Raw genomic sequence first — 17169 nt, forward strand, 5'->3', positions numbered from 1 at the left:
TAGTTAAATATTTAACACTATTAATGAAAATTAAGGTACAATATACAAACTTAAATCTGAAACATTGTACAAGCTTTGCATATAAAGTTGTTTGTGAAATTTAAACTCAGATATTTTTAATAATTCACCTTTCCTCACTTTACAGTACTGACTGCATGATAATGGTTATTAAAAAAGGGATTTTCTACCAAAAGTATATCACTTATTTGACAAAAGATAGGCATATTTTCTTCCATGGTACTGCAAACAACAAGTCCAGCTTTATATTCTAAACTATCAACTTTAACGCAAGTAGTTGAGAAAAGCTCTTTTGAACAAATCATTTTAAGAACTTAATTGCTGATCACATTCTTGTCTCTGACAGAAAAACATTTAATTGACCCAAATTCATTTTGTTTTAGGGTGAAGGTTTCCTGGTGATAAGCACTGATGCTTTTTAGCATGTGATTTGGTTGCATTTTTGAAATGTTTATAAAAATCTTTAAACACCTTCACTTTGGCTTCAAACCTCATACTCCACATGTGTAATAAGGGGCCAATTTTACTAACAGAAGATGGGTAATGGCTCATAAAATGATGCTTATGTATCAAGTCTCTATGTAGATACAAGTATTTAAATAGTATGTGGGGTCAACAATCAAATGCTATAAATATATATATATTAGGGGTGCAACGATACACAAAATTCACGGTTTGGTTCGATACTTTGGTGTCACAGTTTGATATTTTTTCGATACAAAAAAATGTTCATGCCTCTTTAATTTGTCATTTATTAAAATTATAAATATATATTTTAACTCAAAAGTACAGTTTTTAAATTTAATGTTGCTGAAACAACAAAGTAATAAAAAAAATAAATCTATCTGATCGAGAAATCACTCATCTTTGGAAAATAGAGTTTATTTCAGAGAAATGGCTCTTTCCAAAATAAACCGCAATTCTATTGTATTGGCTGTATTGAATTGAATACAAGTACCCTTTAATTTCTGAGGAATTTTACAGTAAATCTGGATGAAACTGGGCACACAGGTACAGTAGGTGTCCCAGAGGAGGAATGTGTTGAAAGTTGGACCTCAACTACTCAGGATGATTTTTAATGAATTTTTGAAAATTGACATAATTCTATTGTATTGACTGTATTGAATTGAATACAAGTAACCTTTAATTTCTGAGGAATTCTACAGTAAATCTGGATGAAACTTGGCACACAGGTACAGTATGCGTCCCAGAGTAGGGATGTGTTGAAAGTTGGACATCAACTACTCAGGATGATTTTTAATGAATTTTTGAAAATTAACATAATTGTAGTGTATTGGCTGTATTGAATTGGATACAAGTACCCTTTAATTTCTGAGGAATTCTACAGTAAATCTGGATGAAACTGGGCACACAGGTACAGTAGGTGTCCTAGAGGAGGGATGTGTTGAAAGTTGGACCTCAACTACTCAGGATGATTTTTAATGAATTTTTATATAAAGCGAAAAGGCTCTACCGTGCTGCTCTCTGGCAGGTAGCTCCATGCCTTCCTGGGTTTTAATTGCACCTTAGAACACACATGCATCAACACTACAATGAGCGGGTGGAGGGAGGTTTGGAGTCTTCTCTCACCCCCGTTCTCTGCGGCCTGCTGGAGCGGGGGGGCTAGGAGGAGTTGGCCGTCCGACTGCGGTCTGGAGTGTGGGGCCTCCCTGCTGCTGCGGAGTCGGGGCGGTCTGCCTCTCCCCACCGCAGGGAAAAGGATAACACCACCTGGGTCTGGGTGCAGTTCCCCCCTCCAGGGGCAAGGGTACCTAGACCCGGTTCGTAGAGTACGCTTGGGGAGTGTGATCGTGTGTACAGCGTCTCTTTATGTCTGTCTCCACGTTGGTTGAGTGTGGAGTAAGTGCATATGAGAGCATGAGGGTGGGAATGGATGTTTGTATCTGTGTGTGCCTGTATGTCTGTGTCTATATGTCAGGTTGGGTATCAGACGCCACCTCTCTGGGGACATCTCAGGCCCTCCAAGGTTTGGAGGCCTATCTCCACCCACCACTTCCCCTGCCAGTGGCGGACTCCCTCAGGTGTCGGTGCGTTGGTGGTTCTTTGTGTCTGGGGGTGGGCGTCCGGGTACACACCGGCTCACTCCTTGGCGGCCACTTATCGGGGCCTGGAGCCTGGGGCTCGCTCGGGCCACTTCGGAGGTGGGGTGCCCCCGGCCTCTCGGCCTGGGGCTCGGTCACTCAGGCACAGCTGGCTGCCGGCGGAGCTCACGGGCGCGTCACTGCAACTCCCCCTGGCTTCTGCTCCGCGGCTGCTGAGTGAGCCCTCATCTGGGACTCTCCTCAGCTCTTACTGGGACAGTGGCGCGGCTGCCCCTCTGTTGGTCTTCCTTGGTCTCTTGTGTTCTGGGGGCCTCTGGATGTCTGGAGTTTTGATCTCCTCCATACCTGCTTCATACCCTGGAGGACGGGGCTGTGGCTCCCCACACTCCCTAGCAGATCGTTACATGGAGAAACCTTTGGAATACAAGCATGCTGATCCACACAGGTATGCACACAGGTGTACACACGGGTATTCACAGACGCGGACTACAGCTTTCTTGGCTGCTGCCTCAAAGCACATTGTGCGCTGTCTATCTTGCGTGCTGCACAATATCGTTTATTATTTAGTATCTACTGATATCTACTGCTAGCTAGTTTATTGTGATGGTGCCATGTTTTTTATTATGTTGCTCTTTGTTGTTTGCTTTCTCAGGTGACCCAGGTGTTTTGTTTTTTTTTTCTTTCTTCCCCCCCTTCTCACAGTCTCTTCTCCCCTTTGGTTTTCTTTCTCTCCCTCTCTTTCTTTCATTCTTTCTCCCTGTCCTATCCCCCAATCATGTCTGTCCCGTTTGTAGCAACTGAAAATAAAATAAATTCATAATTATAATAAAGGTCAATCAAATGGACCAATATGGCAAGGCCATGATGATCCACTTGGTAAAATAAATCCGCTTGGCATCTTTCTTGGCCTTAAGACAACAATTCTGATGGCTAAAGATCCAAACGGGACACAAAAAAAAAAAGAAAAAAAAGAAAAAAAAAAGAAAATGGTCAGCCAATCCAAATTAAGTAGCGCAGAGCCGAATCAATCACAGCCGCAGCGTCACGTCGCGTGACTTGTTATGTACAGCACAAGTGCCAAGCCGCACATGTGTATTTGTTTGGGAAGCAGCCAGCCATCGTACCGCCCAGGTAATGGAGGAAATGAGTGTGCCGACTAGAAAAATCAACCGAGCGTGACCGAAGGTTACCGAAGAGAAAACAGATGATGGTTCCAATGCCGGAGAGATTGTCGAACGGAAGAGCCATAGAAGTTTCGTAGGGTGAAGGTATTTCGGCTATTTCAAGTCTGACAAAAAACAGAGTAGCGTGCACTGTAAATTGTGCCGAAAGCAAGTCTGGAAATACAATAAACTGGTGCATGCGTCACACTGTGCGCCACGTTATTGTTTCGGTGAAATGAATTTCTACAATACTGTTACTGTTAATTCTACTCTCTGCAGTGTTTAAATGCTTACATATACACACAGTTACTGTCCCTCCACACATACGACTCGGTTCTGCTTCTATGCCCCAGCTTTGTTTACTTTTTCCCACCGAGGCTTCTAGACTTCTGATTGGCCAACATTTCTGCACGGTTAGGAATCTAGCGCCACCTGCTGCTTTGGCATGTTCATAGCAGCGTTTTCCTTCATTTCTGCCTTTATGTGTGGACGGGATTATTTTTTAAAACGAAAACGGAAAATCTCCGTTTTCAAAAATACCCGTGTACGTGTGGACGTAGCCTCAGTCTCTGACTGGAAGCGCTAATTCGTCATTCGGCTTTTGTCAGACTAAAGTAACTGTTAAAACTGTTTGAAAAGCTAAGCTATACAACAAGGAGAGATTGAGAATTTCCTTTTAGTTCTCAGTTTATTTGATATTGACAAAAGTTAGTCAGTTTTGTCTGTTCTTCTGTAAAACAAACTAAGATTTATTTTTAGAATTAATACTTTGTTTCTAAGTGGAATTGACAATTTAGTCTGTTTCATTTGTTCTATTTTGAAACTTAAACGCTTTAGCGGCTGTCTTTTGTGTAGTTTGCAATATTTGCCTTTATTTATCTGAAAAAGTCTCATGTTCCTTAAGTACATCTACCCTGTTGAACTTCATCCATCCATTCGCGTCCGCTTAATGGATGAACTTATTATGGGAAATAAATATTTAAATAAAAACAAGCTGCTGATTATTTCACATTTTACTTGTGAGCAACGGCACATTTAAATCTTACAAATATAGTTATTTGGCTTATATCGTGATAGATATCGTTATCGCCTGAAATGAAAAAAACATATCGTGATATGAAAAAATGTTATATCGCCCAGCTCTAAAGGAGAGCTTAAATTCTGTCTCGCTAGCTTGCCCTGAGCACGAATATCGTTGCACCCCTATATATATATATATATATATATATATATATATATATATATATATATATATATATATATATATATTAGGGGTGCAACGATATTCATATCGATATTGAACCGTTCGATACAGTGCTTTCGGTTCGGTACGCATATGTATCGAACAATACAACATTTGTAATTTATTTTATCAACTTTCCTTCTGACAATGCTGTCTGTGTTGAGCGCTCAGTGAATCTGCGTTCGACTACTCCGCCTAGGCTGCACTGTCGAGCGCAGATCCACTGAGCGCTCAACACAGACAACATAGTCAGAAGGAAGAGCGCAGGGCAAGCTAGCGAGACAGAAGTTAAGCTCTCCTTGCAACATGGACCTCCCCCACCCTCATTCAGATCTGGCGTTTGGAATTATTTTGATTTTCATGTGAAGTATGACCCTGAAGGTAAGCGAGTCATGGACTAAAGTAAAACAGTATGTTGGATGTGCCATGCAATGCTCAATTACATGGGTGGGAACTAGTGTGTTAGCGCAGTTAGCTCGTTAACGTGTTGGCCGTCTAGCCCCATGCACGGGGCGATCGGCGGTAGCTCGTTAACGGAGATTTGCCGTGTTGTGGCGTTAAGGTCATTTCAACGAGATTAACCTGAAAGCACTAGTGGGAACACAACGAATATGACTGCACATTTACATCCTAGTGCAAAGACAAAAACAGCAAGCATGCTACTAACTTTAGCTGAGTCATTTAGACAGCACATGATTCTCCTTATGCTGCTGAGAATATAGCCCAGAAGAAGCGGATAGTATAGCTTTTATTTTGGAAAGAGACATTTCTCTGTAATAAACTCTCTTTTCCAAAGGTGAGTGATTCCTCAATCAGATACAGGGCTTGCAATATCGCTAGCCCGACGTCCCGGTGCTAGAGATTTTTTTCAGTCGGGCTACCAAAATCTATCTCTGCCCTGCCCGTCGGCCTATTGTAGGAAGGAAAAATATATGTCAATGCTTTTGCATTCTTTCAGAAATGTAGCTGGGTAATTATGTCATTGGCATCGGTGAGCCACTGTCAATATGTGACATTGAAATCGCGTTTGAATTTGCGCTTGTTTTTTTGCTTTCACTTTGCAATCGTGCGAACTGTGTATAGAGAGCGACAGCACTGATCTGTGAGTGATGATAATTTGTGCACCAATTCCTTAATCGTTAGCTTACTATGCAAACATGGCAAGTGAAAACTCTCGCAGCAAGCTTAAACATGTGAGAGGTTGATCGTGCAGAGAATCACTGAGCTTATGTGAGTGCGTGTGTAAAAGCAGCAGGATATATATTTTAGTTCTGCTGAGCCAAATAAGAGAGGTCAGGGTGAAGAAGTGACAGCCAAAGAAAAGCTTACCACAAAACGGAAAAGTTATGACAAATCAGACTATAAGGCAAAAAGAAAGTGCAGCTTTATGGTTTCATGGACAAAAGAATTTCTGTGGCTGCAATATGACGAGCTAAATAACCAGGGCTGCACATAAGTGGTCCGCAGGTGCGCATTCGCTGTCAAAATAAAAAACGCGCACAAGGGTTAGGGTTAAATTTAAAAACTGTACTTTTGAGTTAAAATATATATTTATAATTTTAATAAATGACAAATTAAAAAGGCATGAACATTTTTTTTGTATCGAAAAAATATCGAACCGTGACACCAAAGTATCGAACCGAACCGAACCGTGAATTTTGTGTATCGTTGCACCCCTAATATATATGTATATATATATATATCCAGAGATGGTACGAAAACTATGTTCATTATTTTAAGTAATCATAACAACAAATTCCAGTTTTTGTCTCCTGCAGGAATATTGTCACCAAAGAACAATGGGATGTTTCAAACAGGACACAGCATCTGAATATAATTCAAACCAATGCCCTCTCCGAAATAATCTTTGTTGGACTTTTTTATTTGTTCTAAAGATTCATAATCAAAACATAAATCCTGGAAGGCAAGTCATGTTCTGACATGACGAGTTGTATGAGATATTCAAAAAAGCTATTTGATGTCGTATAAGCTACACCCTCAAGAAGATCATGCATTAAATCAAATGAGTAGTTATTACAAACTGCATATACAGGGAGTGCAGAATTATTAGGTAAATGAGTATTTTGTCCACATCATCCTCTTCATGCATGTTGTCTTACTCCAAGCTGTATAGGCCCGAAAGCCTACTACCAATTAAGCATATTAGGTGATGTGCATCTCTGTAATGAGAAGGGGTGTGGTCTAATGACATCAACACCCTATATCAGGTGTGCATAATTATTAGGCAACGTCCTTTCCTTTGGCAAAATGGGTCAAAAGAAGGACTTGACAGGCTCAGAAAAATCAAAAATAGTGAGATATCTTGCAGAGGGATGCAGCAGTCCCAAAATTGCAAAGCTTCTGAAGCGTGATCATCGAACAATCAAGTGTTTCTTTCAAAATAGTCAACAGGGCCGCAAGAAGCGTGTGGAAAAACCAAGGCGCAAAATAACTGCCCATGAACTGAGAAAAGTCAAGCGTGCAGCTGCCAAGATGCCACTTGCCACCAGTTTGGCCATATTTCAGAGCTGCAACATCACTGGAGTGCCCAAAAGCACAAGGTGTGCAATACTCAGAGACATGGCCAAGGTAAGAAAGGCTGAAAGACGACCACCACTGAACAAGACACACAAGCTGAAATGTCAAGACTGGGCCAAGAAATATCTCAAGACTGGTTTTTCTAAGGTTTTATGGACTGATGAAATGAGAGTGAGTCTTGATGGGCCAGATGGATGGGCCCGCGGCTGGATTGGTAAAGGGCAGAGAGCTCCAGTCCGACTCAGACGCCAGCAAGGTGGAGGTGGAGTACTGGTTTGGGCTGGTATCATCAAAGATGAGCTTGTGGGGCCTTTTCGGGTTGAGGATGGAGTCAAGCTCAACTCCCAGTCCTACTGCCAGTTTCTGGAAGACACCTTCTTCAAGCAGTGGTACAGGAAGAAGTCTGCATCCTTTAAGAAAAACACGATTTTCATGCAGGACAATGCTCCATCACACGCGTCCAAGTACTCCACAGCGTGGCTGGCAAGAAAGGGTATAAAAGAAGAAAAACTAATGACATGGCCACCTTGTTCACCTGATCTGAACCCCATTGAGAACCCGTGGTCCATCATCAAATGTGAGATTTACAAGGAGGGAAAACAGTACACCTCTCTGAACAGTGTCTGGGAGGCTGTGGTTGCTGCTGCACCCAATGTTGATGGTGAACAGATCAAAACACTGACAGAATCCATGGATGGCAGGCTTTTGAGTGTCCTTGCAAAGAAAGGTGGCTATATTGGTCGCTGATTTGTATTTGTTTTGTCTTTGAATGTCAGAAATGTATATTTGTGAATGTGGAGATGTTATATTGGTTTCACTGGTAAAAATAAATAATTGAAATGGGTATATATTTGTTTTTTGTTAAGTTGCCTAATAATTATGCACAGTAATAGTCACCTGCACACACAGATATCCCCCTAAAATAGCTAAAACTAAAAACAAACTAAAAACTACTTCCAAAAACATTCAGCTTTGATATTAATGAGTTTTTTGGGTTCATTGAGAACATGGTTGTTGTTCAATAATAAAATTATTCCCCAAAAATACAACTTGCCTAATAATTCTGCACTCCCTGTACTTAAGTAAATTTAGTGTGGAATTTTTTTTCAACCCTTATAAAGCCTTCAATTGTGGGTTTTCTTACAGAGACTGGCAATGCATTTCAAACACATCTTTTTCAGGAAGGATCATCTTCACTGTGTACCTTTTTGATGATCATTCTTCTAAATCAAACAAAGGTGACAGAAATGACTGCTACTGAATGACTATGGCGCCAGTGTGTACGGCAAGCCGTCTCTGGATCCGTCTTCCTGAGTGTTGTTTACTTTTTGCCTTACTACTTTCTATATGCTTTCCGGATGTTACTGCTCTAATTGCCTATGATCAACAAACTCTTTTAAATCTTCAACCCTTGAATCATCAAAAGCCAGATCTATATTGGAACTTAGGGAATTTTTCCCAGTCTCGAACGGATACTTCCGCCTGCACATACTACCTGCCTTTTTTTCCACCACACAAGAAACGATATAGGAAACGGGGTAAACGGAGTGGTTTTCGCGTTCGTATTAAAGCCTATTTAAAAGCACATGGAGTGATTAATTACCGCTCCATGATAGACATCTTGCGGCCCTCCCAGTATACTTTCAGACTGTGTTGTCATCGATGGATTCGCTATGCTGGCCAGCAAGCCCACTCGGTCCTACCAGTTGAGTGCCCACCTGTATGGACCTGGAAGCGGGTCTCTGGAGGAGGTGTGGATCACAGCAATCTTCGCCGGCTGGGACGTGCTCCTAGTAGCGTCCACATGGCTACGCTCAGAATGGCTCTGCTAAACACTAGGTCACTGGTGAACAAGTCCTTCGTTGTAAACGACTTTTTTCTCGCGTCAAAGCTGGACGTCCTGTTTCTAACGGAGACCTGGATTCGCCATGGTGAGTCCTCTTCCCTTGTAGGAGCCATTCTTGGGTTAATACCTTATGTGGTCACTAGAGGTCACCTTTTTCTGTTTTGATTATGTAATGTAAAGGTATTTAAGGTAGACGCACGTAATCGGCGTCAGGTGTGTCATTGAGAAGGCAAACAGTTTGTGACCGTTGCGCTGTTATGCTAAGTCGATACAGAATAAAGACCAAAAAGGACAAGATACATACTGCTGGAGTTATTGGACTGTGAACTTAATTCATGCATACCAGTGACATCACGTCACCCCCGTTAACGACCACCTCAGTGGCTTCAAGCGTAGGCTTAGCCTCTACATTAGAGTCACAAACTGCTTTTCTTGGGGGAAAAGTTTGTGCCAACTTCGCCGCGGTGTTTTGGAGACTCGGCGCAAACAGGACAATTAAAGTCTGAGTGATCTATCACTGCGGAGAGCTGAATGCCGTTTGGAAAAGTTACCGTGGAGGTTTCACGAGGAGCGGACAGCTGGACTAGCGGTCTGTCAACTGACGACGTGGAATGCTTGGCGATTGTTCCGTGGATGTTGGAGAGGACTTAGAATTCTTCATCGGAATCAGTACGGCGCCCAATGCAAGGTATGAGTAGCGCTACTAATAAATGGCCATTGATAAAAGTGTGCACACTTATTTAAGAAGACGTAATTCCAATGCATTGGTGGTCAACCCAAATAAAACTGATTTATAAACAAACTTTCGCATGTGCGCATAAACCCTCAATACTTGATAAATATTTGAGTTTTGGAACATTTGAACTATGGACACAAATAAAGCTGCTGACAGGCCCCCGGAGCCTGCTGCAGAATCAGCTGTGCAAAGTAGCAACGCCAGCAAGGCTGAGACACATCCAGAAAAGGAAAAACGAGTGGTGAAATTGACTGCTAAGGCACTTGCAGAGAGACTAGACAGACTGCAACGTGATAGAAAAGCTAAATTAAATAAAGCTAATAATTTAAAAGAGGTCACTGAGGCAGTTAAACAACTCCTTGGTGGCAGAGCCCCTGGTGTTGATGAGGTCCGCCCCGAGTTCCTGAAGGCTCTGGACGTTGTAGGGCTGTCCTGGTTGACACGCCTCTGCAATGTTGCGTGGAGATCAGGGGCAGTACCTGTGGACTGGCAGACCGGGGTGGTGGTCCCCATCTTTAAGAAAGAGGACCGGAGGGTGTGTTCCAACTACAGGGGGATCACACTCCTCAGCCTCCCTGGGAAAGTCTATGCCAGGGTGCTGGAAAGGAGAGTTCGTCCGTTAGTCGAACCTCGGATACAGGAGGAACAATGCGGTTTTCGTCCTGGTCGCGGAACACTGGACCAGCTCTTTATCCTCTCCAGGATACTTGAGGGTGCATGGGAGTTTGCCCAACCAGTCTACATGTGTTTTGTGGACTTGGAGAAGGCATTCGACCGTGTCCCTCGGGGTGTCCTGTGGGAGGTGTTGCGGGAATATGGGGTGTCTGGCCCATTGCTACGGGCCATTCGATCCCTATACAACCGTTGCAAGAGCTTGGTTCGCATCGCCGGCAATAAGTCGGACTCGTTCCCGGTGGGTGATGGGCTCCGCCAGGGCTGCCCTTTGTCTCCGGTTCTGTTCATAATTTTTATGGACAGGATTTCTAGGCGCAGCCAAGTGGCGGAGGGCTTTCGCTTTGGTGGCCTCAGAATCTCATCTCTGATTTTTGCAGATGATGTGGTTCTGTTGGCTTCATCGGGTGAGGGCCTCCAGCTTGCACTGGAACGGTTCGCAGCCGAGTGTGAAGCAGCGGGAATGAGGATCAGCACCTCCAAATCTGAGGCCATGGTTCTCAGCCGGAAAAGGGTGGAGTGCCCACTCCGGGTCGGGGATGAGTTCCTGCCCCAAGTGGAGCAGTTCAAGTATCTCGGGGTCTTGTTCGCAAGTGATGGGAGAAGGGAGCCGGAGATCGACAGACGGATTGGGGCTGCAGCTGCAGTAATGCGGACGCTGCACCGGTCCGTCGTGGTGAAGAGGGAGCTGAGTGTAAAAGCGAAGCTCTCAATTTACCGGTCGATCTACGTCCCTACCCTCACCTATGGCCACGAGCTGTGGGTAGTGACCGAAAGAACGAGATCGCGGATACAAGCGGCAGAAATGAGCTTCCTCCGAAGGGTGGCTGGCCTCTCCCTTAGAGATAGAGTGAGAAGTTCGGCCATCCGGGAGGGGCTCAGAGTAGAGCAGCTGCTGCTCCACATCGAAAGGAGCCAGCTGAGGTGGTTCGGGCATCTGACAAGGATGCCCCCTGGGCGCCTCCTGGGTGAGGTGTTCCAGGCATGTCCCACCGGGAGGAGGCCCCTGGGCAGACCCAGGACACGCTGGAGAGATTATATCTCTCGGCTGGCCTGGGAACGCCTTGGTATTCCCCCGGATAAGCTGGAGGAGGTGGCTGGGGAGAGGGAGGTCTGGGCCTCTTTGCTTAGGCTGCTGCCCCCGCGACCCGGCCCCGGACAAAGCGGATGAAGATGGATAGATGGATGGAATTTAAAAGAGAGTATAAGGGTCTCAATGGAAAAAAATGAAACTTCTATGATTCAAGCATCATTCAATGATTTTGTTGGTTTGTGTAATGAAGCAAAAACAATTCATGGTTCATTGATGTGTTTGTTACCAGATGATGAAAAAGAAAAGCATGAAACATGGTTTAAAGCAAAAACAATGCATTATGATGAGTTCACTTATGAAGTGAAAGAATGGTTGTCAGGTTGCGAACATTTACATTTAAAGGGTGATCATGGTGTTGATGATGGTGTTAAGCCAGAGGACAGTGTTTCAAATGTTGTTGGTAAATCTTCAGTCACTAAAAGCTCATCTAGTGGTAAAGTGAGCACAACTTCTGCCAAAATCAAAGCAAAAGCAGAAAAGGCAGCATTACTCGCTCGTATGGCAGTCTTAAAAGAGAAGCATGCTTTGGAGGAGCAAGAGCTAAAGCTAAGGAGGAAACGTGAACAGCTTGAGCTTGAAGCGTTGCTTTCTGCCTCTTCTGCAAAGTTAGCTGTTCTCCAAGCTGCTGAAGTTCAAAGTATATCTAACATATTGTCCAATGCTATGAATTCATATTATGAAAGTGAAATCAAGAAAACAGCTGCTTCAGCCACAGTCAAGCCTAGTACACCAGTCAATGAAGATAAACCTGCAGTGCAAATAGTACAGACTGAAAGCAACATATCTGCAATGATCCTGCCAGGAACGGAAATTGAAGGTGAGCCACAAGCTGAAACTGTCACGGTCCTGGGTCTCCTGACCCAGCGTTTTTAGTTCTTTGTGATTTTCGTATTATTGTACTTGTGTGTGATTTATTCTATGGCTTCTAGTTTTGATCCCTTGCCCTTCATGTCTCCCTGTGTGCCCCTCTGTGTATCTGTGAGCCCTCGTCTCTCCTTATGTTTTATTCCATGCTTCCCCTGCCCATTATGTCTAAGTTCTCCCCGTGCTCTCTCTTCCCCCTGTGTGCCCTCTATGTATTTATGAGCCCTCGTCCCCTTTCGTGTTTATTCCGTGTCTCCCCTGCCCGTTACGTTGGTGTTCTACTCGTGCTCTCTCTCCTCTGTACTTCCTGTTTCACCTCTCCCGTCAGTGTTCAGTTCACCCCGCCCTGTCTCGTTATGATTATCAGTGTCACCTGTGTTCCCCGTGTGTTCCCACTCCCCTCGTTAACCCTCTGTGTATTTCTGTCTGCGTCTCCCTCTGTTCAGCGTGACGTCGTCCCTCATGTTGTGTGGATCTCCCTGTGTCTCTCTGCGTATGTTAGTTTACTTTTCCCAGTTTAGTTTTGTATTTCCTATGTTCTGCCATTCCAGCATTAAAGCTGTGATTTTGAGTTCATCCCCGTGTCTGTGAGTTTTGCGTTTGGGTCCTCCTCCTGCCTGCCACACAGCCGAGCCTTGACAGTACGACGTCACCAGACATGGACCCAACAGGCTCCTCCCGGGAAAGCGATTTGGCCCGCATCTTCGGCCTGTGGGAGCGAGTTTCCCACGCCTCGGACATTAAAGCCGTGTCCATTGGGATAAACGCCATCGAGGCTATTCTCAAAGGGAATCCCCATCTCCACGAGCTCTCAGGATTTTCGGGCCTACTGTCCAATCTGCAGAAAGCCAAGGAGACAGTACAAATTCGCGAGCTCGTCATACCGCAACAGCGACCGCCACAATCGGGAAACGTTTCCACGCTGCTGCCACTGGACTCCTCTCCAGCCACCCTCCACTCTGACTGTCACTCACCCGCTGCTTTTCTCGCAGCAATGTGGTCGGAGGATGAGGAGCCGGCCGCGATCTCTCCGTCGTTGCCGGTTTCCTCCATCACCGCACCTCCGGCTTCCCGAAGAAAACGGCATTCACGCCGCCGACGCGCCACCCCACAGCCGGACATTCGGCCTTCTAATTCACCTGCTGTGGTGAGTGAGAACTCTGTGTCTTTTCCAGACATTATGACTGTTCATTCAGGGGCTGTGTTTTGTGTGGCGGAAGTCAATGCGAGCTGCTTATCGCCTGCGCAGCCCTTCACAGCTCCGTTAGCTCCCTCGCAGCCCTTCACAGCTCCGTTAGCTCCCTCGCCGCCACCCTTCACAGCTCCGTTAGCTCCCTCGCCGCCACCCTCAGTTCAGTTAGCTCCCTCGCCGCCACCCTCAGTTCAGTTAGCTCCCTCGCCGCCACCCTCAGTTCAGTTAGCTCCCTCGCAGCCACCCTCAGTTCAGTCTCCTGTGTCCCCGCTAGCTCAGCCATTAACTCCACCACAAGCTCCATTTTCACCTCTACCATCGCTTCAGTCATCAGTTCGGTCTGCCACTCAGTCGCCCTTAGCTCCATCATCCACTCTACCACCTGTTTCTCTTCCACCACAACCGTCACTACACCCAGCCACTCAGGCTGCTACTCAGTCAGTCATTCAACCCATAGCCCTGCCGTTACCATACCCTGTAGCTGAGCCACTAGCCGTCCGACCCACAGCCACTTCAGCCACTCCTTCACCCGTTACACCTCCACTACAACCATCACTGCAGTCTCCAGTGTCCCCAGTGCAGTCTCCAGTGTCCCCAGTGCAGTCTCCAGTGTCCCCAGTGCAGTCCCCAGTGTCCCCAGTGCAGCCTCCTGCAGCCCTGCTTTCCCCAGTGCAGTCTCCAGTGTCCCCAGTGCAGCCTCCTTTAGCACAGTCATCCACTCAATCACCAGCTCCACTTTCCCCTCAACTATCACTACCACCTCTAGCTCAATCTCCTGCGCACTCACCTCTGGTTCATTCTCCTGTGAAGTCATCTACTCCACTGCCTACTCCACTCTCACCACCTCCGTTACAACAGACATCAGTTCAGTCCCCTGTGCCAGTGCAGACGCCCTCAGTTCAGTCCCCCGTGCAGTTATCTACTTCACCACCATCAGTAGCTCAGCTCCCACTCTCATCCGCCCCTCCAGTAGCTCAGCTCGCACCTGAACCATTGGCCCAGTCCCCGATAGCAATACGGTCTTCTGTTCGGCTTAACATTCAGCCAGGGGTCCCAAACCTCTCTGGCTCTACATCAGCTCCTGCTGGAAGCTCGGATGAGCTCATCCAGGACTCCGTGGCTCCCACGCCGCCATCTGCCTCATCCGCTGGGGGTTCCAGTGAGCCCGGCCAGCACCTCCTCGTCTCCGCTGGAGGGTCCGAGGGGCCCGTTCAGCCTCCTGTCTCCGCTGGAGGGTCCGAGGGGCCCGTTCAGCCTCCTGTCTCCGCTGGAGGGTCCGAGGGGCCCGTTCAGCCTCCTGTCTCCGCTGGAGGGTCCGAGGGGCCCGTCCAGCCTCACGCCGCATCCGCTGGAGGGCCCGAGGAGCCTGTCCAGCCACCATCTGCGACCGCCTCGTCATCGCCTGGCCCGGCTACATCCGCCTGTGCTGCAGCTCCACCTGGCCCGGCCTCAGCCTCTGCAGCTCCGCCTGGCCCGGCCTCAGCCTCTGCAGCTCCGCCTGGCCCGGCCTCAGCCTCTGCAGCTCCGCCTGGCCCGGCCTCCGAGTCTTCGTCCTCGCCTGGCCCGGCCTCCGAGTCTTCGTCCTCGCCTGGCCCGGCCTCCGAGTCTTCGTCCTCGCCTGGCCCGGCCTCCGAGTCTTCGTCCTCGCCTGGCCCGGCCTCAGAGCCTTCGTCTGCCGCAGCCTCCTCAGAGCCTTCGTCTGCCGCAGCCTCCTCAGAGCCTTCGTCTGCCGCAGCAGCCTCAGCCTGTGCTTCGCCTGGTCCCGCCTTGACTGGTCCCGTCTCGACTGGTCCTGTGCCCACCGGGCCTCGGCCAGTACGCCTGACACTGGAGAGCCGCCGCCGCTGCCTTCCGCGCGGCCGGCCCCCTGAACTGCACCGTCATCGCCTGAGTGGCCGCCGTCGCCTTCCGCACGGCCGGCCCCCTGAACTGCGCCGTCATCGCCTGAGTGGCCGCCGTCGCCTTCCGCACGGCCGGCCCCCGGACCGCCTTCGCCTGAGTGGCCGCCGTCGCCTTCCGCACGGTCGGCCCCCGGACCAGCGCTGTCATCGTCGCCGCCGCCTCCCGCGCGGTCGGCCTCCTGAACTGCTCCGTCGTCTCCTTCACCGCCGCCGTTGCCTTGCGCACGGCCGGCCTCCTGAACTGTTTCCACGTCGCCGCCGTTGCCTTGCGCACGGCCGGCCTCCTGAACTGTTTCCACGTCTCCGCCGTTGCCTTGCGCACGGCCGGCCTCCTGAACTGTTTCCACGTCTCCGCCGTTGCCTTGCGCATGGTCGGCCCCCTGAACTGCTCTGTGTTTGAGTTATTTTCTTGGGCTCCGGTGTTTGCTGTGCTCTTCTTTTGTTTTCTGTTCCGAGCCCTCCGTCCTGGGCCCCCGCCGCCCGCCCTGGGTTGTTTTCTGTTTGGTTTTGTTTTTCTGTGTTTGGGCTGTCTGGAGCCAGCCCTTGAGGGGGGGGTACTGTCACGGTCCTGGGTCTCCTGACCCAGCGTTTTTAGTTCTTTGTGATTTTCGTATTATTGTACTTGTGTGTGATTTATTCTATGGCTTCTAGTTTTGATCCCTTGCCCTTCATGTCTCCCTGTGTGCCCCTCTGTGTATCTGTGAGCCCTCGTCTCTCCTTATGTTTTATTCCATGCTTCCCCTGCCCATTATATCTAAGTTCTCCCCGTGCTCTCTCTTCCCCCTGTGTGCCCTCTATGTATTTATGAGCCCTCGTCCCCTTTCGTGTTTATTCCGTGTCTCCCCTGCCCGTTACGTTGGTGTTCTACTCGTGCTCTCTCTCCTCTGTACTTCCTGTTTCACCTCTCCCGTCAGTGTTCAGTTCACCCCGCCCTGTCTCGTTATGATTATCAGTGTCACCTGTGTTCCCCGTGTGTTCCCACTCCCCTCGTTAACCCTCTGTGTATTTCTGTCTGCGTCTCCCTCTGTTCAGCGTGACGTCGTCCCTCATGTTGTGTGGATCTCCCTGTGTCTCTCTGCGTATGTTAGTTTACTTTTCCCAGTTTAGTTTTGTATTTCCTATGTTCTGCCATTCCAGCATTAAAGCTGTGATTTTGAGTTCATCCCCGTGTCTGTGAGTTTTGCGTTTGGGTCCTCCTCCTGCCTGCCACACAGCCGAGCCTTGACAGAAACGGTCATCACAACGCAATTTCACAATGTGGATCCTCCATCGCCCAGGTCAATTCCTACAGCGGCAGAAGGACAGTCGGAGGACATTTGTACCATTTTACAAAGACAAAATGAAATAACTGCAACCCTTGTTCAGCATCAGCGTGCATCATCATTACCATCCAGGAAAATACCTGTATTCGATGGTGATCCTCTTCAGTACATCTCTTTCATTAATGCGTTTGAACAAGGAGTGGAAGAAAAGGCCAATAAGAGGGACTGCTTGTATTATTTGGAGCAGTTTACAACAGGACAGCCGAGAGAGCTGGTACGCAGTTGTCAACATATGGCTGCAGGACAAGGCTATATACAAGCAAAGCAACTGCTCAAAGAACACTTCGGAAATGAATATAAAATTGCAACTGCTTACATTGACAAGGCGTTATCTTGGCCTGCAATTAAAACTGAAGATGTGAAATCATTGCAAGCATATTCCCTTTTCTTACGTGGGAGTTGTAATGTCATGGAAACATTGCAACATATGCAGGAACTGGACATGCCAGTGAACATGAAAATCATTTTGTGCAAGTTGCCATATAAAATGAGAGAGAAATGGAGAGCGTTTGCATATG

At 47.4% G+C, this 17169-nt stretch overlaps 1 protein-coding gene across 1 annotated transcript in view; it reads left to right on the forward strand.

Annotated features, from left to right (window-relative positions):
* LOC309717043 (sialic acid-binding Ig-like lectin 14) overlaps positions 1-17169 on the forward strand; it is a 287651-nt gene that overhangs the window by 139260 nt on the left and 131222 nt on the right. The window lies entirely within an intron of this gene.

Source organism: Aulonocara stuartgranti, assembly GCF_965226115.1.
Source record: "Aulonocara stuartgranti genome assembly, chromosome: 11".
Taxonomy (NCBI): Eukaryota; Metazoa; Chordata; class Actinopteri; order Cichliformes; family Cichlidae; genus Aulonocara; species Aulonocara stuartgranti.